At 30.1% G+C, this 25511-nt stretch overlaps 1 pseudogene; it reads right to left on the minus strand.

Annotated features, from left to right (window-relative positions):
• Positions 1 to 723: 723 nt before the first annotated feature.
• LOC106316965 lies at positions 724 to 3152 on the minus strand (annotated as a pseudogene).
• Between the last annotated feature and the right edge of the window lie 22359 nt (positions 3153 to 25511).

Genomic DNA, 25511 nt, shown 5'->3' on the forward strand with positions numbered 1-25511 from the left:
CGAGGAACTATTTTCGAGGTATTTACGAGGAACTATTTTCGAGGTATTTACGAGGAATTATAGCGACGTCCTTACGTGGAATATTGACGTGGTCTTTACGACGAATCGCCCTACTTCGTCTTTACGACGAAATATATTCCTCGCTAAGTTACGACGAATTAGCGAGGAAATATGTGTTACGACAGACGTGTAACGAGCAAACGCGTTTCCTCGCTAATTCGTCGTAAAGCCTTTTTTACGACGAATTAGCGAGGAAAACCGCCCTCGTTAAGATTATGTTTTCTTGTAGTGTCTAACGGAGGGTTATAATGGTAAAACTGAATACATCCTTTTTGTTTGTTCATAAGGGGACTATGTTAATTTCACTGGGCTTTTGGGTTATTTTTGCATTTGATTGAATTTGGGGCACACTTTTGTATTCAAAAAAATGTTTTGAGTCACTTTTGGTAAATCCCCATTAGATTAAATGGTTAAATACTTTAAATACTTATACTATTAATATATTTAGTTAATTTAATTAAAGAAATATTTCGATTTTTGGGGTTCGATTTAAAACCAAACCATTTGGATTAATAATTTTTTTAACTAAATGGTTTAGACAAATACTGTAGTTTGGTTTGGGTCAATTTGGATTCTGGTCGGTTTAGTTTGGGGTTTTTCCCAATCTACCAATTATTCTAAGAATATTACAATCAACTGTAAACTAAAATAGAATATGGCATGAATACTTTTACATTCTTTCATCCAAAACCGTTTATACGACACATAGATATTGTTTAACAACAACAGAGAAACAGGGTTCTTGATCATAGTTGAGTAATAGAGAAAGAGAGTGTCAACGGTTGGAAAGCTTTAATCTCACAACACAATGAATGAGAGAGATTATCCCATGTGAGTTCATGTAGTACCTGTCTATTTCAGACACGGTACAGTTTAACGATCTGATCGATCTTGGCGCGACAGACCGGACATCCATAGTTCTTGGATTTGATCTCGGTCAAGCAAGACATGCATCCTGCGACATGTCCACACGGGGCGCAAACCGCGTCAGATGGAGCGTCGAGACATATAGAACACTGTCCAGAGCTCCCGTCTTCTTTCTTTTCACCCTCTGCTGAAGCTGGTAGAGGATAAGAAGATGGGACATCAACAGGTGTTGAATCGATTGTTGGGTAATGAATTTGACCTTCCTCTGAGGTTTGTACATCATCATCATCTGTCAATGGAGGAGCTGATGGTGAAGGTTCATGTACAATAACACTTTCATGGCTATTGAGACCCGAGGTGCTTGCTTTCCCTGAGGAAGGAGGTGGAGGTGGTGCAGTTGAGGACCTTGCTTCACCAATGGAGTGGTGATTGGTATTTGGTGTCTCACTCATAAGTGGTGGTGCAGGCGGTATTGGCTGTATATTTAACTACATTAGAGTTTCATTATATAATACAAAGAAGGATGAAAGGAAACATTAATTTAGCTAATAATTTTTTGACAATTACCTGTGGAATTCCTTTAGATGCATCACAAAACCACTTAAGCTGTTGTTTGTCCCCTTTAGTGGAGGGGGCAAGTCTAAGATGTGTTTCTGTAGTAAAAGAGAAGAAAAGCTTAACAAATATTTTAACGCAAAAGCAGATAAAATAGAGTGATCTAGGTCACGATGGTAAAAAGTTTCTGATATGAACAAAGGAGGGTTGCTAGCAACTAAACAGTGGGTAGACTTACTCGTAAATACATGAGGCCAACGCAAACAGGGACTATCCACCAGAATATAGTTCAATCATCATTATCCACAAAGCAAGAGGTTGCATGTCAACAACATATAAAAAAGTAAAGCAAGAAATTACTTGTGGAGTCGTCAACAGTGATCATCACTGAAATATCAGCCTCGTTCGTTATTGGTTCCTCCAAGTTTGCTTTCCACAACGGCATCACTGTCCGTGGCTGGTCATCCTGTTTACCACTCAAAACACATAAAAAGTAAAACGTCCTGAACTTGTTCTCTCAATTGTTAATATTAATGATCATTACCAGCCTATGATCATATACAGCCACCTCCAACTTCAAAGGCTCTGCAGGGTTTCTTGAACCAGTTGGTACGACGACCACCCATCTGCAAATCATTAAGCTTTAGAGATGTTTCATAGCCATGTGCAAAAGAAACGGATTTTCAGAGTTAACTGCACGTATGAGCGAAGACAGATGCTAAAAGCGACGTATAACGGATGCTCACCCTTTGTCTACACGAAGCGGAGAATGACAGGAATATAAATCAAGATCGGCAGGGCCGCAAAACTGATACATATAACCAGAGAACAAGCAGATGTGTCTCTACAAACCCAAAATAGTTAACAATCCACAAAACAATCATATCCATCACTTACAAGTCAGCAACAACAAACGAACATACCTCAATAGCACCCACGACATAACCAAACCCTTTGTCTCTAGCGACCTCAAGTGGTGTCTGACAATCATCATTGAGAACAAGTGGATTTGCTGCCAAAAGCATCAGATAAATATAGGATATCAAACTCATAGTCAACAAGCTGTATGTAAGAGATGAGAGCAAACACTTACCACCATGTGAAAGAAGCAACTCAACAGTGGGCACACATTACCATTTTTAGCAGCATGGTGCAGAGGAGTCCCTGCTTGGCGACCTGATAACCAACAAGAGAGACCACATTAGCTTATAACTCAACGTTCTTTCTGATGCTAAGTAACTCTTTCAGTACCTGAACGATAAGCATTAACATTGGCGCCTAACTCGATCAAAGTCTTGGCTACATCACAAAGCTCGTACTTCCTGCATGCCATGATCAAAGGCGTGCTTTTTCTATCTATCCACTACAATCCAAAATAACACAAAATTACCCAAAATCCTAATTTACGAGAAATTCAAACAACCAGTCAATCAAATAACGATATTGAACCTCGAGGTCTGCTCCTTCACGAATAAGAGCTAGAATGCCTTCAGAATTACCGTCGCGCACTTGCTGAGACACCAATTTGCCTTTCGATTGCTGTAGCCCCATTGTTCCTTCGATGATTATCAAAACCAGAAGTTATTTGGGCCAAGTTGCTCGTTGATATCTGAACTATGTATTTGATGGGTCTTGATGAAAGATATCATTCCTGTCTTGGAAGAAAGACAGGTCAGTTCAGAGTCAAGACTTTGACTTTAAATGATGACCAAAGGAACAAGAAAAATATTACTTTCTTTAACATTTTTTCAAAATATTTTACCATTTATGAAAAATAGTTTTTTTCTTTTTTATTTCTACTCATTTCTTTTATTATAGAGAATTATAAAACAATTTTTTCCTCATTAATTTTGATAAGGAATTATCATTCCTACATTTTTATTTCTACTCATTCTTTTTCAATTGATTCTTTATGTTCTTGTGATGGTTATTACCAGCTAGACCTTTTGTATTATACGTTTCCACATAGTTTGCTGAATTTTGTTAAATAGTCCATATATCTTAGATTATTTCAACTTTGTACCCACTAATTATTTTTGAAAAGATTAATCCATTTTTTTTATTTGTGTGTATTTGTTTTACGTGAAACAAAAGATGGGAGAACAGCAAACATGGTTTACAAGTTCGCATTAGAGCATATCTAACCTATAAAATTATTATAGTGTCAAGATTCCACTGTCTTAATGTGATTTCAACACTAAAAACTTTTTCATCTCGGACACAACTCCAAAACACTATTTTAGTGTGATTTTTACAATAAATTTCTCCAACCCAACTCTAAAAATTACACCATTTTAGTGCAACACTATAATTTCACACCAAATTTGGTGTAAAAATATAGTGTCACACTAAATTTGCGTAACTTTTAGTGTTGGGTAGGAGATATTACACTAAAATAGTGTGAAAATCACACTAAAATAATATTCTGGATTTGGGTTGGAGATCCTTACGTTAAGTAAAAAACATTATTGTTTTCTAATGGTCCAGACTTTTGCTCTATGCCACAATGCTATTAATGAGTCAACTATGTTTGCCAGTAACAATTAATGGTCAAAAAGGGTTTTGCAGGAACTGATGTGTGCTTTAAAACAGTGTACGTTTTTAGCAAGAAAGCTGCTCGCAAACTTGTCTTATCCGAGAGCAATCTTGGCGAATTCCCCAAAAGTCACAGTTCATCTGCAAACCATGTCACAACAAAATTTTAACCTTTTTCAAGTTCATATAATAAACTTTACAACAGTTTTGCAACTCCAAAGTGTGTAAAAAAATCATTTATATGTAATGAAGGCCATGGTGATATATTCTTTCTCTTGAGAAGCAATGGCTCATCTGAAAAAAGTGCCAAGTATTAAATCGCGCTGCATTGTCTCATCTTGGAGGAGATTCTTGATGGATAAGTTAACTGCAGACCATGTTTATTTTTTATGTCAAAAGGAGACACTGTAGTTATCCTTCAAACAAGTTGTATTTATAATATATCTTTACTATTATTTATAAAATGAATTTTCGCTCACCTTAAAAGTTAAAACGGTTAAAGTCAATAATATTATTAATTTATACTATTCATTATACATAATTTAAGTTGTTAAAAGATCTTATATGCAATTTAAGGTTATGCTTTCTTTTTAAGTCATCAAAGTATAAGATAATTTTGGTCGGTTTAGGCGTATGTTTTTTTATCTTTATTCGTTATTATCCTCAAAAACTTCAAAAGCTATAAACTTTCTAATATCTAAATAAAATTCTTCTTATTCAGTGCAAAATATGTCTTATCTTCGAATGAAGCCAGCTACTTTAATTTTTATTGATGATATTAAACCAGGAAACAATAGATACAAATTAAAGGTGCAGGTTATGAATTGTGGAAGCTATGAAGATCAAAAAGGTTGTTTCCATTGAGATGGTTTGGAGTACACTAGGAAATCACATTTGATGATATATACCTTTAAAGATTTTTTTTTTATAATTTATGATATAATTAAGAATGAAATTTTTACCAATAATATTAGATTTATATATTATATTAGCTAATTGATTATAAAATAATATAATAAAATTATCAAAATAAAAACTTATATTTTTTATAAAAAAGATAATTCTTATATATATTGTGTTTTTATATATAATTGAGTTTTTTCTTATAAAATCAAATTTTCTATTATAAAATTTTATAATTAAGATATAAAACATTTTATAATTAAATGTTATTCAAATAAAAAAATTTGTATAAAGATAATTTTTAAAATATATCTAATACAGTAAAAACTCTCTAAATTAATAATGTTGGGACTATAATATTTTATTAGTTTATAGAGTTATTAATTTACAAAAGTTTCCTTTTATAGATTTTTGTATTTTAAGATTTTTTTTTTCTAAAATACGAAAATATTTGAATTTGGTGTATATACATCAACTATTTTTGGTTTTTTTTTTTGAAATATGACTCAAATTTGAAGTCAAACACAAAATGATCCATGCTTTTTTAAAACTTTCATTTGCCATATTCACCATAAAAGTTTGAGTTATTCACGGAAATACCATTATTATTTTTTTCTGCGAAAATTAGTGTTATACTCATTCATCCTCATATTCCTTATTCATTTACAACATTGTCATTGTCATCAAAACACCAACCACCATGAACAACTAATTTCAAACTCTAAATGCACCTAAAATCAACATATACATCTTCGTATCCTCATTTTTACACACATAAACCATTTTTCTTTCTTTAATTATATCTTATTTCATCCAAAAATTCCAACTTTTTCATTTCAAAAACTATAAGCTTATTAGATTTACTCAAGTTCATGATTCGTTGTCAAGAATGGGTGAATAACTTCCATTAAGAAGTTATGTGTGCTTGTAAAAGCTAAACATGAATTTCACCAGATCTAAAAATGATATTTGAATTTTTTCGGATCTGTTTCGTGAAGAAGTCTTCTTCGAAAGTCTTCTCCAAAGAGAACACTTTTGGTAAATTCATATGTTAGTTTTGCAATTGAATTTTTGTGTGTTTTTAGAGAAGTCTTCTAAATTTTCTAGAATTCTTCTAAATTTTCTTTGTCAACAAAAAAAAAACGAGAAGACTTCTTGAGAAAACTTATCGAGAAGTCTTCTATAAAAAATCAAAATTTTGACAACCTTCGTTCAATTGTAAAACTAACTTGTTTACCGAGAAAACTTCTCAGGAAGTCTTGGAGAAGATTTCTCAGGAAGTCTTCTTTACTATTAGATGAAGTCTTCTCACTTTCACAAGAAGTCTGTGTAGGTTAGATTTGCAATTGACAATTAATTGTAAAAACTTTAATATTAATGAGAAGCAGTCTTCTTAAGAAGTCTTCTCGAATTGTATTCCAGGTTTTTGGTATGAGTGTCAAAATGAGCTAGCTCGCTCAACTCAGCTCAGCTCATAGTGAGCTCGGATCTTTCATGAGCTAGCTCGGCTCGGCTCGGCTCATTTGTTATATGGCTTTTAAACTCAAACTCAGATCATATAGATCATGAGTTAAACGAGCTAACTCATGATCTAATATAAAAATAATAATACAAATATTCATAAAATAAAATTTTAAATTAAATTCTATGATATTTTTTAAAAAAATTTAAATATTCAAAAATCCAAAACATTAATATTAAATACTAAATAAAAACATTAATATAAGATAACTATGGGTAATATATAAATTATATCTTAGGAATAGTTTGTTTTACATTTTAATTTAAAGATAGATATACATGAGATGATGAATGATGCAAATATTTCCATTTTCTATTATATCTAAAAAGATTTGTTTTACATTTTAATTCTAGAAGATAAATATGATTAATATAAAATTATCTTTTTAACCTAAGAAAAATAGAAGTTATCTATTATATATATATATATTGAAGTATAAAAATGACCAAGCACATGAGTTGGCTCACGTTCATTAAAGATCATTTATATAACTCGTGATCTAATTTACACTCGCTCATTAAACTCATTTATGAAATGAGTGAAAAATAGAACTCGTGCTCATGAAAAATCGAGTCGAGCTGAGCTAGCTTATGAGCTATATAACTCATTTTGACACCCCTAATTTTTGGTCGAACCTTTGGGTACGAGAGAAGACTTCTCTGAAAAAGCAAGATAAATTCTTCTGACGGAACTTCTAAAGAAATCTTCTCTGAAAAAGTCAGATAAAGTCAATTGCAAAAGTAACTTAGGCAGAGTTCTTACTACAGTGAGAAGACTTCATGTGAACGTGAGAAGACTTCTAAGAAAAAAGTTAAATATCTGCAGAACTTTTGTCAATTGCAAAATTAACCAGTTTACGAGAGAAGACTTCTCTAGTATTTTCGAGAATTTTTCAAATTCAAAAGTAAGGCAACATTTACAAAGGAAGACTTCCCAAGATATCTGTTGTAGAGTATACATTTGTAGAAGTCTTCCTTTGTAAACTTGCAATTGCAAAAATGACCTAAATGGAAGACTTCCGTAGAAGTGTTCTACGTCAATGTTTAATAATTAAACTTTCATTTTCTCTGAAAATTAAAATATTTTCTTATTAACTCATGTATAGTCAATATTGGTGCTCCTGGATGAAATTAATAACTTATTTGGTAATAATTATGAGATTTCAAATATTCATGTTTGCTAATGTTTTTAGCTAATCCGAGAAAACTTCTTAAGAAGTCTTTTAAGAGAAGACTTCTGGAGAAATCTTCTACGTTAGATTTTCAAAAGTGTTAAGTAATTCAAGGTATGTTTTTTAACTTTTAAAACTGTTAAGTAACTTTAAGAATATCAAGTCATGTCGTTTAATGTGTCTTTTTAGATCATAAGATATAATTTTTAACTTTCATCTGATTTAAAATTGGGAAATTGCCACAAATACCACATTCATAGTACCACTTTTAATGTTTACTCTAACTACTTTTACCCTCACTTTTAATAAAGAGTAAAAGATATTTATATCCATAGGATTAACTAATATAGACTTAGGGTTTAGAGTTCAGGGGTGGGATAGAGTTTTCGGAATGTAAATTTAGGATTCTAATAAATATATAAATACATACTTAAAAAAATTTTAAAAACAGTTTCAAATATAATTTCGATTTTCAAAAAGAAATTTTGAAAAAAAATTGAATAAAAAAAATTCAAAAAAAATTATAAAGAGTTCGAATTTGAAAAAGCATAATTCAAAAATATATAAATTATAAAGAGTTCGAATTTGAAAAAACATAATTCAAAAAAATAAAAAAAATTATTATTTTTTATTTATTTAAATAATTATTTATTATGGTACCATAAAAGAAGATATTTTTGAAAATGTCTTTTTAGTGGTGGTAAAGATGAATAATGGTACCATAAAAGTGGTAAACATGAAACTTCCCCTTTAAAATTTCACTTTTCACTTAACATTCAATTTTGATCTGTTGTGAATGTGACTAAGTTTTTCTGAGAAGTCTTCTCTCTTAGTTTTAGTAAATTTCACGAAGTTTTTGTGTTGTTGTGTTTTGTTAAGTGGGTAGAATGGTTAAAATATTTTCTTAGTATGTTGTATCAATAACTTCAATAATGTCAAGTACTTTTGGAAAAACATAAACATATTAATCAAATTCTTTTGATTCACATCTCTCCAAGTTTACAAAAGAATTCACAGCTAAAGTACACATACAAATCATAAAACAGACCATAAACAAAACTATTACACATGGAGCTAGATATCATTCCTCAACGTAGATAAGCTTGTACTCCACTTGACATCATCCCTTTGTACCACTTTGGAAGAAGACTTCTTGAAGACTTCCCAGCATAAAATACATTAGAAGACTTCCCAAGAAGTCTTCCGAGAGTCTTCTGAGAGTCTTCCGGGAAGTCTTCCAAAGTCTTCTGAGAAGTCTTCCAAAGTCTCCTAGAATAAAATGCATTAGAATTCCGAGAGTCTTCTGAGAACCTTACAAGAGTCTTTTGAGAAGTCTTCCAAAGTCTTCTTTGTAAGTCTTCTCACGTGGAGGGTTATAATAGTAAAACCCAATACATGTTTTTTGTTTGGTCATAAAGATGTTGTTGTAATTTCACTAGTCTTTTGGGTTATTTTTGCTTTGATTGAATTTGAGGTACACCTTTATATTCAAAATCAAGCTTTGAGTAATTTTTTGGCACTTTTCCCATAATATTTATTGGAATTTGACAATCATATTGGTTTGATTATAGTATTTGATGTATATAAAATATGTTTTATAAAATTTAAATATAATTTTCTATATAATTTTACTAAATCTCATCAAAATATATTAAATCTTATGACAACATAAAGATAATTCCAATATAAATAAAATTAAAAATAGAATAGCTTGTATAAAATGTACATACATATAAATTATTAATTTATAATTTTGATGAGACCATATGTTTACATAGGATTCTTACCGGTAGTCATGATGGCAGAGCAGATGACTGCAGGGCTCCAAGAAGGATAACGGGTTTTGAGAAGACCGGCAATGCGGATGACTGCAGGGCTCCAAAAAAGATAACGGTTTTTGAGAAGACCGGCAATGACAGAGAGATGAGGACAAGACATGGAGGTTCCTGAAACAGCATTGAACAGAAGACGCCGAGCATCGAACTTTTCGTTGTTGGAGATACTGCTCCAGTGTAGGCAGCGACCACACTCACACCAGGCGCAGTAATATCCGGCTTCAGGATCTCGGGAGCCACCGAGCTAGGACCCTTAGACAAGAAGGCAGCCATTACAGGCGCTGGTTTTGTTCCCAAAACTGTCCTTGAAGGATTTATATGCGCAATCGGCTTCCTACATCCATAAACAATGATTGTTTCTTTTATTACCTTTAGACAAGTCACGTTTGAGTTAAGTGACTGAATAATATAATCCTCTTACTTGGTTTGGCTGATATATCTTGACAGGGCAATGCTGTCCTTGAAACTGATCTGTGTGGCAGGGAGGACATGCGGATCAGCGCTTAGATCATTCCCGGTGACATTAGTATTCTCTAGAACCATCCCTACACGGCGAAGCCACGTTATAGGGTCTGGGTGTACGTGCACCCACAGTTATATTAAAATTAAAAATTTTGCATGTAAAAACAGTTAAATTTGTTGGTTAGCTCATGTGGTAAAAGGTCACATATGCACCCTCACTTTCTCAGGTTCGATGCTTACCAAAAGCCTTTTTATCTTTTACTTGCAATAGTGCACCCAATACTTAAATGGTCTAGATGCGCCCCACCACCAGCTATAGACACGGCTCGTCCCTTTTCCACTCTCCCGTGAACAAATAGGAAAGAAATAGAAAATAATAAAATTATAGGAGTAATGAGGAATGGTAAAATTTCTTAGGAATATTAAGGAATACATTGTTCCTCTTCATTCTTACCCTAAGACACACTAATATCATTCCCTTTGCCTTTTGCGGGTCAAGCGATCCTATTTTTCACAATTGTCTGCAAAAAGAGATGATACAAATTAAGTCAACACTGGTCATAAAAAAGTCAATCATATAAATAAGTTTCTTTTTTAAGAACATAAACCATTATATTGGTTTTAATGTTTTGTATTACGTTTTTTCATATATAGTTATTTAGTTATTTTTGGTACAAATATCCGAATCCATTTCAGATACTTTGGTTATTTGGATATTTTTATGTTCCTATACATCAGAACCGAACCATGTAAACCCGAGATGACCCAATTCGAAATCTACACATAAATTTACAATATCCAAGCGGGGCTTAATTTCAAAACTCAGAAGAATCTGATACCTAAAAAAATAACCCGTACCTGAATGGGTACCTAAATGTTCATTGCTAAATGATTTTGTAAACAAATAAAAAACTCTTTCTATGTGTTTGGTTAAATTAAGTGAAATAGAAAGAGTTTTCTTATCTAGTAAAATAGTTATATAGTGTGAAAAATCAAGTGACAATATATGTAATACGTTTTTATTATTTTGATTTAAGTTATTATTTTGTTCACATAAACTATATATTTGAATTATATGTTTTGTTCGTAGTTTTTTACCGATTAAAATTAAGATAAAAATAGTAAAACAAACTAAACCAAACTCTTAACCATCTGCAAAACCCGATTATTTTACATTTTGATTTTTATAATTGGTTCAAAGTTAATATTAAGTGTTAACTAATAAATAAAAATCTGCACTATTATTATTATGCTAATATAATTAATGATGTGATGTATTGTTAAGATAATATAATTAATGAAGTTTCTAAATTGAGTAAAAATTGTAATGATAAATGTAATAACTTGTTGAAAAATATTTTCGTTCTATTTGTACTTTAGTTTTAACAGAATAAATATATGAAATTCTTCACAGCATAAATATGTAATAGTTGTACAAACATGCATTCATATGGGTGTTTATTTCTATTTGTATTATATATTTATGATAGTTCGACGTTTTTTAATTTTCTGTAATTTTTTAGTTGCTCATATTGTGATTGGATACTAGACTAATCAAAATCATATGTTACATAACATATTCCTCAATTAGTAGTTTTAATTGCATTAACCATTTTTGATGTATTTATTTATAAATTAAAACACCAATTAGTATGTTTCTGTGTATTAATAAATTTTTATTTCCAAATTGATTATTTTATGCACATAAAAATGGGGGAGATTTCATGTTTACCACTTTCATGGTATTATTATTCATCTTTACCACCACTAAAGGGATACTTTCAAAAATAAATTTTTCATTAAGTGGCAAACTATTCTTATATCTTGTTCTCTATATATATAATAAATTAAAAAATTAAAGAAAATTAAAAAATTAAAAATATTTTTCTTATGTTTTCTAATTATACTTTTTTCAAATTCGAGCTTTTTATAAATTTATTTTTTGAATTTCTTTTTCGAATTTATTTTTCAAAATTTATTTTTTAAAATTTATATTTTTTTAATTATTTATTTATATATTTATTAGAATCCTAAATTTCACATTCCAAAAACCCTACCTCACTCGTCAATTCTAAACATTAAGTTTATATTAGTTAACCCTAGGGGTATTAATAACGTTTAGTGTAAACATGAAAAGTGGTAATATGAATGTTGTATTTGTAACAATTTTCCAATAAAAGTTCACTTATATTTTAATAAAATAGATAGATATGTCTCTGATAATTCAAATACATATATGTGAATAATATTAATCATCAAATTATTAACATATATTTACAAAATAAATATATATATTTTTTATAAAATATATATACTTTATATTTTTATGTGAAATGAAATAATAATATACTTGAATATATAATAGTTAAAGTTTTTATGTCGCATTTTAAATAAATATGTTTAATTTTATTGTAAAAATTTATTAGAGAATATTTAGGTTAGAAAATAATGGTAAGTTTTGTTAGAGAATAATGGTAAATTTGAATAGATATTAATTGAACAAAATTAATGGTTCATAGTTAATTAGTTAATAATTATTAAATGCAGTGGCAAAAGTTGCTAAGTATTACGGTGAAGTAATGGTTAGTTTCAAAAATATTCCACTTTTAATAATATAGATAAAGTATCGCGCCGTAACTCATCTCTTCTTGTTATTTTGACGTCTCTGCAACTCATAAGTCACAAGATTCACGTAAAGGTATTGTCTTTGTCTTGTCTGCTTTTCATTTTGTTTAAATATTATTTCATGATCAGTTGTGTTGAAGAATTAAATAATTGAGACATTAACATATGTGAAATTTATATAGACTTATAAAACAACAAAACACTTAACTTATTCTTCCTTCTTATCCATTGAGCAAATCAAAACTTAGTTTTTTTTTTTTTTAACGCTGGGTAACACATTACATCATCATATAATCTCTAAATCTATTACATATGATGATCAACTACCTGCAACATATGTGATATTGATGAACAGCTCCACGAATAATGATTCCACGATGAAGCTCTCCCCGAAACATTTGAAACCACGGACGGTTCTACATGTACGACATCCTCGATGGACAGACTCTCACCGCAATAGGCGATCACAACGAACGGCTCTGCTTACAGTACTCTGGAACCTCCGAAAGCTTCGCATCCTATAATCTGCAAGAAATTGCATAGTCTGGGATTCGAACCCCATACCTGGGTGTAGAAGCATTTAAACCTTAACCAATAGCCTAAGGTGCTTCCACATCAAAACTTAGTTTATATGATCATTTTTTCTTGCTTATGGTTTACGCTTCATTTGTTTAAATCCCAACGATCTAGAGTAATAAAGACCTGGTGTTTAAATGTGCATTTTCGCATTGATTTTAGATTTAAGCTATTAAATTAATTTATTATCTTTTAATCCAATCAAACCGATCGATTCCGGTCAAACCACAGTGACCCATGACCCAACACAATTCCGGTTAACTAGCCGGTTCGGTTTTAAAAAAACTTATTTAAATAGGTTTGGGCGTTCGGATACCTGTTCAGGTTTAGACTAAGTATTTCAGGTTTTCAGATATTTTGGTATATGGGTCTAGAGTCCATTAAAGTATTTTTATATTTCAGTTGGGTTCAGATAATTTTAGTTTTGGTTTGGTTATTTTGAACCGGGTTCAGATTTTTTAGATTTCAAAAACCACTCAAACTCTTCACTGCTCAGGTTTCGGCTGCCATTAACTTAACTGATTTTTTTTAGTTTTAATAGGTTGGGAGATTACAAGATTTGTAAACAAAAAATAGAAAGACACTGATCTAGAAATTGTTTCGATAGTTTAATTGTAACTTTTTTTAATGCATGAAATAAGAAGTTTGATATTCATTTTAACTGAGTAACAAATCAATTTATCAGTAACTATATGTATATAATTTGAATTGAATTACGTGCAACGTCAGTATAAATATTTTGAATAAATTAAAGTAAACTAGGAATATAGAAACATAAGTATACATATGTTCGATTAACTTCACGTATCGTTCGGGTTTGGATATTATCCATTTGGATTCAGATATCCACTCAATACATGTTTGGGTATTATGCTACTTTGGCTTGGACTTCGATTTAAGTTTTTCCTATCGGGTTTGGATTTGGTTTTAGATATTGGATAAAATGTCCATGCCTACCTTTAAAAATATATACTATAGTTTGGTTTGAGTTGATTTTGGGTTCAGTTTTTTTTCCCCACTTACCAATTATTCTAAGAATATTAAATATACTCTAATACTAGGTATTTTGCCCGCACTTACATGCTTAGTTATTTTACGAAAAAGTGTAAATAGATCTATTATAAATTCAAAAACCATTAGAATAAATTATTTTTATGCTTTTGAAATATTTTATATATATGATAAAGTTTTTAATTTTAAGAAAATAAATTTTATTCCGTAAAATAAACTTGAAAACATTCATATATACAAGGATTTATAATTATTTTTAAAATATTATGATGTAAAATATTTTTGGATAACATAATACAAAATCTTTTTAGATAATTGATGTATAGCATTTTTATATGTTTTTATCTATTGAATTTGGTCATTTTAAGTGTTAAGGATTGCATTTAGAGGCCATTAGGTGTTTTATTTGTACATATTGCATATACAGGGTCTGAAAAACACGATCATAAGTTCTGGGGCAATTTCAAGGACCTTTCTGGATAAACAGAAGTTTCGGGGTCGAAATAGAAAGGGATCAAAAACACAGAGACCAATCCTGAAAATACGTAGAAGTTGGCCATGGCTGGATTATGAGCTTTTAAGCACTCAAGATGAAGAAGATGGAATGCTCAACCCGTCCTGTTCGGTCCTTCCTGCCAACCCAAGCATCAGACCGAGAGTTCTAATCGATCGACGAGCACAAATGTGGCTTGCTCGCTTCATCTCCCTCGATCTGAGTTTGAGCTTTGGTTCGTGAGGAACAAAGCGACCGATGGATGAAGATTCGAATGCTCGATCCAAGCTCTCGACCCAGGTCTCAGCTCGACGAAGGAAAACGACCGATGGGTCGAAACAGAGCATGCTCGATTCAACGCTCTCGGACTGTGACGGCTAGAACGGCCGGGACGAGCGCTGTTTCAAGGCGGAGACGACTCAGGGTGGTGGTTCCGGTGGAGAAGAAGACCCGAGCAGTTGCGGTGGAGCGACGGAGGAGCACGAGCTGCGTGTAGCAGAGACGCAGACGAAGCTCGAGAGACGCGAAGAAGAAAAAACGCCAAACGCGATTACAAATCGCGCGTTTCATAAACGCAGTCACAGAAAAATAGCGTTTAGCGATTGAAACCCTATTTTTAATAAGTTATTCTTGCGTTCACCAAGGTTCACCCTCTGAACCTTTAAGTTCACCCACTGAACCTAAAGGATCACAAACCAATATATAAAATTTCTTTATTTCAAATTTCATATCTTTTTAAAAAGAAACAAAATATTGTTGAGTTATATTCTGTTTTTAAAATATAAAAAAAATATAAAAAAAATAGTTACAGAAAAAGAATTAAAAAAAAATATTTTTCACATCATCGGCAAAACACTAAACCCTAAATCCTAATCCCTAAACCCTTGGATAAATCCTAAACCTTTGGATAAATCATAAACCCTTGGATAAATCTTAAACTCTAAACCCTAAACCCTTGAGTGTTTTAGTGTTTAGTGATTTTGATTTAGAGTTTAGGATTTATGGTTTTCGGTTTAATGTTTTGCTGACGACGTTAAAAATATTTTTTTTGTGTAATTACTACTATTTTTTTATTAGTTCTTTTTATTTTTTAATTTTAAAAACATAATATAATTTGACAATATTTTATTTCCTTTTTTAAAAGATATCAAATATGAAATAACACAATCCTATTGGTTGATGAGTTCACCCTAGGGTATCGACCCAAGAATAAGTCATTTTTAATTGCCTATATACAGTATATGTTTAAAGACAAAAACCCTAATCATCTAAGTTTTATCTTACTTCCTATCTTGTTTTCTATCAAAAATACATTGTTACTCTGAAGAAAGATTGAATCTTTGGTATTTTAATTTTTTTTTTTTTGAGTAAATCTAAGATTATTTCATCATCTTATCATGATTTGTCTTGAATCTATTATAAGTTTAAGATTAAACACAGTGATTAGTTAGTATATTCTTTTTGAATTCATGGGTTAGAGTGATTAAGGGAAGATCTAGAATGTTTAGTGTTTGATCTTTATATTTTCTTGCCTATCTACTGTTTTTACTGCTAAATTAGTGTTGGCAACTTTAATCTTTAACGGTAGACATTTCACATTTGGGAGGTGTTTGTTGAAATGGTTGAACTTAATTGATTGGGCTCTTTGCTTTTCTGGCCAACAAGAGTTGATGTTAGGATTCTTAGATGGTTACTAGACTCGTTCCTGATGATTGTTTGATTGCGTTAGACCAACCGGAGTTGATGGCTAATTAATGATAGCAAATGAACATTTATCCTAGGAAGGAACTTGTTTAATTATGTGATCTAGACTTAAGAAAATCTTTTGATTGAAAGCTTGTCACTAGATTAGATCTTAGTCACTTGAAATCAAACACATAACCCCATGAGTCCTATTTTCTCTTAATGATTGAAAGTTTTAGTTATTGTTCTTGTCTTTCTTAGTTATTTGATTACTATCACTCTACTACTTTTGCACTTAGATTAAGCATTCACTGTATTCTCATTCTTTCAAAATGACTTAGGATTAGATTGACACTCTATCTATATTACTTTGATATTCGGATCCTAAAAAGTCCATATTAATAATGATGATGATCAAATTAATAAAATATGTTTTTAATTTATGTGTAATTGTATATTAACAAATTTAATCTAATTCTTTGTTAAGAGTAATAAAGATTTTAAACACTCTAAATTTTAACGTGAGAACAGAAAAATCACTTTACAAATAATAAAATAAATATTTGTGAATTATTTGCCAATTTTTCAGAAATTATCACAATAAATAATTTTGATTTTCCTAAAAAAATTATCTTAAAAGATATATTGTTCATTCTAACTTATCTGATATATATAAATATTAAAATAGAGTCGATTTAGTATTACTAAACCAAATATGGTATAAACATACATATAATATTTTAATATTGCTAAAGTAAATATAATATAAATTTAATTATGATATTATTGTTGGAATTTTCTTAATTATTTTCAAGATAATGATAAATTATTATCTAAATCACTAATAATATTTTTTAAGATTAATAATTAGGTATAAAATATGACTAAACCTAAAATTATGGAAAACATAAAAAATCATCAAATTTACTTCTCAAATAATAATAGTACTAGGTGATAATCCGCGCCTTGAATGAAGTGAATACCTAAAATAATGACATGTCTGTAATTTAAATTCAGATATTTATTTGCATTTTTTTCGTTTTTTCTCTATGTTTAAAATTTAATAAAGCATAGAAAAGACACGAAATCTTACGATACTAAAATGGCTTAATGCTCAGCTATCAGCATGTCCACGTCACCTTAAAAATTCCACCAAACATATTTAGCCACATCATTTGTTTTGCCAGACAAGCTAAGCCAAAAAAGAAAAAAAATCTCTGCACCCTAACTGGCTATGTGTTTTCCTCTTCGTCTCTCTTGCTTCCATAAGAAACAAAGCATCACCCTCCGTTACACATCCCCGGAATCACTCACCTTCCTCCGTTATTGCCATCTACCATTTAGGAACAATAATGTATCGAACCGTCTTCAACTTCTCCTCTCCCTCCAACCTAACTTTATAAACGAATGGCGAGATTGATTTAATTTTAAGTGGTTTGCCTAAGCTACTTTGATCAAGAAATTGGCTTGGATCATAATTGGTGAAGAGCGAGAGAGAAGTTAGATCTCTGTAATCGTCAGTGTTTTGTTAGACGATGCCGTTGAGGATGAAGATCCAGTCAATCAATATCAATTCACATGTACTCGACCGGCTGCACCATGCTGAGTAAGTTAATATAAGTCTCATCCCGATAACATTTCGGAAAAGTGTTGTTTAAAACTCAGATATCAATTCATTTGACATTTGTTTTTATCAGCTTTTGATGGGCAAAGGTGCCTGCCTCTTTGACTGCCGAAAGCTCTATCGAATTAGATCTTCTCTCTGTTTCTCTGCCTGCAAAACTCAATCAGAGAGAGTTTGGTTCAGTACCGTAGTGTCTTTGTTTGTTTAGTTTATTGGTTTTAGATGGATGTCATTGATGGTTTCTCCCTCATGGCAATATAGAACTCAACCACAGATCAGCTACAAAGCCACTACCAAAAGTCCCTTCTCCTTACCTCTGTCTTCCTCTAATGAGCATTGCCAAGATCGCTCAGTCAGTAAACCTTTAAAACCTAATATGATTAGGCAACTCTGGGATCTGATATTTTGGTTTGTTTGTGGATTTCAAAGAATGCGGCTGGCGGGGAAATGATTTCTAATTCCATGGGACCATGTAGTGACCCTTGCGCCATTTGTTTGGAAATAAAATGGAACCTATCGATTCTTCTCTACTGACCTTAATTAGAACACTGAATTGATTGTGTGTCTGTGTGACATAACATGATGTGGTCATGAGTTCTGCACAAAATGTGCGTTATACCTAAGCACCACAAACATAACAACGTCAAAGACATCACAAGCCACACACACCAGGCTCAGTCCCATGCCCTCTCCGTCGCTACAGCATTGTCTCTTTCACCAAACTTTCCCATACAACAACAACAAGAACAGAAATATCATCAAGAACAAGTATGCCGAATGCAGCCACAGACGTATACCACAAGTTGTTCCTAAAAATAACTCGAATAAACAGTCAATGGAAACTTCTTCAGAAGCTTTTGTGGCTTCTACTCTATACGAAGTTGAAGGGGATAGAGTTGGTGTACCTCTTTTGAGTGGGCTATATGAGGTACCATCGTTCCTTCCAGTGTTTTAAAAATTTCATGTAAATGTTAACATGTTGAACCTTTAGAGTCCTTATATCCAATCTATATTTCTGTTCTGACCAAGGAACCAGAATGCTATTCGTGAACTTGGTGAGGAGACATTGTTTCCCGTGTTCTGAAATGGATATAAACTACAAAAGAACCTAAAGTTTTTGGCTGTTGCGTAATACCGTTTTAAGTTTTACGTTTTAAGATTCGTAAAAGAGTCTAAGTTATGTTTGTTTTTATGTTCTGTGCTCTATGTCGCTCTCTCTCTATTGTTGCTGAGAATTCATGTACTGATGTCGATAACATATAGACCAGTTTTGTTTGGATTATTTTTCACACCCAGATTATAAGCGGAAGAAAGTTTCAACCCTCTAGGCTTCTTGCAGGTTCTTTGGAAGCTTGGCTTAAGATTGATCTCTCTCTGCTCCCCACTCCTACGAATTTTACAATGTTCGATTATTGTTACAAGCAAAACAATGTATATGCTTATTATATATATGTTGATAAAAAAATATGCTTATTATATATATGTTCTCGAAATTGTTACACCCGAGAGAAAATTTCATGTTTACCACTTTCATGGTACCATTTTTCATCTTTACCACCATTAAAATGATATTTTCAAAAATACATTCTTCATTAAGTGGCCAAAAAACTCTTATACCCTTGTTCTCTATATATATAATAAATCATTATTTAAATAAATAAAAAATAAAAATATGTTTTTGAATTATACTTTTTTAAATTCGATTTTTTTTATAATTTTTTCCTTTCGATTTTTTTTTTATTTTTTTTTGAATTTTATTTTGAAAATCAAAAAATTATGTTTAAAACTATTTTTAAATTGTTTTTTAATATTTTTTAAGTGTTTATTTATATATTTATTAGAATCCTAAATTTCATATTCCAAAAACCCTAAACACCCTCAACTCTAAACCCTAAGTTTAGATTAGTTAACCCTAAGGGTATAAATGTTTTTTACTTTTCATTAAAAGTGAAGGTAAAAATGATTAGTGTAGACATGAAAAGTGGTACTTTGAATGTGATATTTGTGGCAATTTCTCTACTCTTAATGCTAAAATAATAAAATTAAATATTTATATGATTATGATCGCAAGTGATAACTGTTTCTCACTTTTTCTGAGTTAAGAAAATACAAAAGATCGATTATTAATGATTTGGTACCCGAATTTTTTTATTGCCTTTTAGTTTCTCAGAAAATAATAAATTAAATACACAGCCATTAGAAGAAAAAAATATAGATATTTAGACTGATGTATGAAAATAAAGAATAAAAATTTATCTAACAGAAAATCTTTTGAATAAAATCAACATTTATATAATTATGATAGCAAGATAACATTCGTTCTTTACTTTTTTTAGTTGACAAAAAACAAAAGATTGATTGTCGATTTGGTATACGAAAAGTTTTGATGCTCTTCAATTTTCAAGAAAATAGTTATTAACTACGTAGCTAACAAAAAAAGATAATTTAGAATAATGTTTGGAAAGTAAATATAAAAACTATCGATATAAAAACTCTAAAAATTGCATAAGTTTCAAAATATATTTGTCACAGTAAAGTTAATTCTGTATTAAATCACTAGCAAAAAATATCCAGAAGAAAATTAATTTGATATCTAAGTTACTTCATTAAAAAAATATATACATAATATATATTAATTAAGTCTTTAAAAATAAAACGCACATATAAATAAAACTGAAGTGTATTTTTTTATGTAAATATGTTAACTAACAAAAGAAAAGATGTCCTATAAATAAAAAATCAATATCAATATAAACTTACAAAAATTAATATAAAAATATGTAGAAAGAGATGAATATTTTTGGGAAAAAAATCTTTCAAAAATTGCATCACCATTACGATAGATTGCCAAGTTATAAAACCAAAGGGCTAAACTGGAAACAACAATAACTAACTTCAAATATATAAGTAAACATATTAGTAAAGACTAGAGAAATACATTAAGTACAAAAAAATGAAGATAACTTAAACTAAATATAATTAAACATATAGAAAAATGATTGAAAACATATAAATGGTAAATATAAATCATATAAGAAACAAACTTTCGAATTAGAGAGATAAAATAAAGGTAGACGTAAACTTAAACCTAAATTACAATACGCATTATATATGTAGGATGAAAACGATACTTTCATAAATGTCCAACATTAAAAAGTGGAAAGATAAATTATGTTGGTACTGAACATAAATCCTAAAATATATAAAGATTGAGAAATCACATTAATTAATCATATTTAATATATTTTAAAATTAATTAAAAATAAATAATATTCCATAAACATTACTTAGAGTTTCAAATAGAGATTAACAAAAAGAAATGTACAAAAGAATATAAATCACACAAGGTTAACAGACTGAGATGAAGAAAACAAACATCAAATAATAACTATACTAAAATATAAAGTAAAAATAATATAATTATTTAATAAATAAATACTAACATAAATAAAAATTCAAAAAATGCAAATAATAGTAAAATAATAAATTTACTATATTTAAAATATATAAACCGCGCTACAAAATCTCTAGTATTAAATAATGTTTCTTGTTGTTTTTATTTTAGTAATTTGATGGTGGTATTTGTCTAAAACTGAGTTTGATTTTTTTGTTTACCTCATCATAATTGATTTAACGTTTATAAGAACATAATATAATTTTACATTCAGTTTTATTCAGTCTATTTTGTAGTTTCTTAAAATATATGTTAAGCCAAAAAAAGAATTCAAATGGGCTGAACTAAAACATAACCTTCTCTTTCAGATCTTCAATAGATAGAATCAAAATCATTCTATGTTGACAAAGCGAAGAAAAAGAGAGAATAAGTTATGCAACTAAATTTTGCTCCAACTATTATGTAACATTATATATACAAATATGTAAAATTTGCATGTATCCCTCCACTTTCATCTTCCTTTTCCAATCTTCATTTCCATAAAAAATAATCATCTTTTAAATACATTAAATGACCAAACATCAAAGGAAAGAGTTTCATATTTATTTACTAGAGTTTGTCCGGGATATGGCTGGGGTTTTTTTATTTACAATTTTAATTATTTTACTATTACAATTTTATTTAAATATATGCTTTCATATATACATTAGAATTTATCATTAGAATTTATCATTAAAATTTCAAACTATTTAAACTAAATATTCGTGTTCTAATAAATTTGAAATGTTAGAACTCATATTTTGCTGTGTGTTTTATTCCAAGTTATAGATTAATGTGTATGAGTTAAAAATTAATTTAACCTTACTTTTTATCTAAAAATTTATTTTGGATTATTTTTTTTATGTAAAATAATTGTTAAATTTTATATTGATTTACTTTTTAATGACTTTAAAATCATTGAGTTTCTGTTTTATTTATCATCCATCTCAAAAAAAGTATAAAACAACTTTTTACTTGGTTTATTTCAAAATTAAATTTATCAGTCTAACTGAGGGTATGACTGGTTTCCCCGCTACCACCCGCAAACATAGTTTTGCGGTTGGTAGCGGTTGTTGGCGTTTTGCAACAATCGCTCAAACCGTTCTAAACCTTTTCAAACCGCTCTAAACCTTATAAATTAAAAAGATGGTTCCAGCTAGCGTTTGTGGTTGCGGGTTGATATATATATATATATATTTTTTTTTTAAATATAAATAAAAATTGAAAATATTCAATAAAATTTTTAAATCGGAATTACAAAAATACAAAATAGACCTATTATATTTTAATTAATATTATAAAATTTTCAAATAATTTTTTTCTATAATTTTAAAAAATTTAAAACTATAAGTTTCTAAATATAATTTTTATATCTATTATAATATTATGATTTTTGATATTCTTATAATTATATAAAATATAAATATTGTTAATTTATTATATTATTTAACCGCTGCTGTATTTGGTAGTTAACCAGTCATAAATATCTCGTAAACGCACCAATTTCTAACCGCATAACCTGTCATACAAATCTCTTAAAATCGATAGAAACCACAACGGTCCGCATCCGCAAACTTCCGCAACCGCAACCGCTGCGTTTGAACCAGTCGTGCCCTAAATATATAGTATGCAATCTTGGTTTAATATACTTATAGATTTTCTATTATTAGTTTGATCCAGAAAACAAAGATTCTCTAGCTATCTGCATATTATAATCTGATTGAAATATTTTAACATATGTTTTATGAAATTTAAGTAAGTATTTCAATTAATTATTATAATTATAAGCAGTAACTGGAAACTGCCTCATATTAATTTTTGAGCATAATTGTCTACTTTTCTTTAGAAAATATATAGATTTTTTTGTTTCCGCATTTTCTTAAGTTTTAACTATCTGATTTCTTTTAGTTTTTTTTTATTAGAATATATTCAACATCATGGTTGTTTACTGTTAGATTTGTGTCTAGTTGCTATCTTTTATTCATAATCGACGAACTAAACCATGTGTTCATCTTCCGTGAGATCCACAATATACCATATATATCATTTTACTCACAATTGATCTTCATATACACCAAACTCTTTTGTGCAACTATCTAGTCACTTCTCTCTTTAACAACACCTTTGTTTATTGGACTTCACCTTTCTCTCGTTCCATTCATTACTCACTCAAATCTAAACAACTTATACTACTTGATCCTTTGTGTTATATTAGTCTATGGGATACATTGAAAACTATGCATACATTAGCCATCCACTCGTGTTTTTCATGTCTTCTCTTCCAAATATTTTTTTAATGTTTGGCTCATTTTTTCATTTCTTATTTTTCTATATGTATTTTAAAATTTAGATTTGAGATATTTTAGAAAAATATATTCAATTTTTTCATTTTCTTAAAAATTGTCAAATTTGAAGCTATGAAAATTTCACACAAATTAATCTATGCTACATCAATGTTGTATTTAGAACTTTGTTTTATTTAGATATATTTATTTATAAGTAACTAAATCAAATATGAGGAAAACTGACATATCAATCGAAAGTGAGAAGGAAAATGTGAACCCACACTATTAACATATTGTCTTTAAAAAGTATTAGCTTAAATAAATATCTGATATGCTCATAATTTTACTTGTTTACAAACATTTTAGATTTTGAGGTGTCTTTTGAATTCATTTAGAGGCCAAATATGTCATTTGGTGTCTAAATTCATCAACTTAGCATTTTAAGTTGTATTTTTCAGTTTATTTGATATGTGACTAAAAGAATTTTTTTTTTTTTTTTGCAATATCAAAATGATCAAACTGAAATGGTTATTTGGTCGTTGAATATCATTTTTTCAGTAGTACACTGAGCCTCCTTGAAAAGATAAATGTTGCATTCGCCTTTTAACCTTCGTTGCAAATGTGGTATTCAGCTGTCTCTTTTCGGTTGGGTCCGTTGGGCTTACACTTTGTATTTTTAAGGTTTGATTGGGCTTAACGTGCCTTGTTTTATATTTTACCTTTGTAATATTTGGGTTAAACGAACTATTTCCATTGTATCATATAGTAACAGTTCTACTAAACCTCGACCTAATTCTACATATTAGAATTATTAAAACCTATTTCTCCCCAGTCCAAAAGATCAAAACCCGTATTTCCATAATTTATTAAGTATGAACTAAAATCCACACAATCCGATTCATATCGGTTTACTATTCAAAAATTTGAAACTTAACCAATGGCTAACCTAATTGAATCGATACAATCTGATTTTAAAAATTTACTAAAGTCTGATTGGGAAGTTGGGTCGGGTTCATATTTGGATCTCAGGTTGGACCGAGTTTTAAATTCAGTCCAAAACATACTCACTTCATATCGGTTTACGTTCAAATCATTTAAACCAAGTCAAACCTTCATTTATGGAGATATGAGTTTCGATCTTTCTGACTGGGGAGTAATAAGTTGTAATCTATAATATAATGAGACAGTTTCCTCTTTCCTGCGGCGACACGTCAGCATTTTGGTGGGTCCCACTTTTAAAAAGTGTGAAAAAGTGTCAAGCCTGTGCCTCGAACCCAGGTTATTGAGATATAAACACCAACATTTATACCACTAAACTAAAAGATACTTTGTACATTGATGGCCGAAACTAATATATATTTATGAAAGTCGGAAACCTTTGCTTCTTCGGTTTTCTCTGTGGGCCGGACCTACAAGTGTATTATGAGTTTCATTTTTAAATGAGGTTAATCACGTTATATGAAAAAAACAACAATTATAGTTTTTCCATATTGTAAAATGTCTTCGTTTAACATGAGTTAGGGTTCTTTTCATCATTGTCTTAGACAAGTCTGAGTTACAGAGTTGCACTGTGTATTTGTTCGTAATCTATTTTTTCAACGGTGAACTCTTCATCTCCCCATCTTAAATCGCTTGATCTTAAATGTTCCTGATTTATAGCCTTTCTGTAAACCCTATATATATGATTCTCATCTTTGATGAACTCAATCTGCATCTCCACAAAACTCATTGATTCCTCTTAGCTTTAACGATCTTCTAGAAAATGTCTCTCTGCCTCTCCAGTTCCTCAAACCGGCGTTCCCGGCATCCGTTACTCAACCTTCGAGTCTCTCCGTGTTGGTCGTAGTAGTCAGAGCATAGCCTCTAACCTC

This window comes from Brassica oleracea, chromosome C1 (genome assembly GCF_000695525.1).
Source record: "Brassica oleracea var. oleracea cultivar TO1000 chromosome C1, BOL, whole genome shotgun sequence".
NCBI classification, from domain to species: domain Eukaryota; kingdom Viridiplantae; phylum Streptophyta; class Magnoliopsida; order Brassicales; family Brassicaceae; genus Brassica; species Brassica oleracea.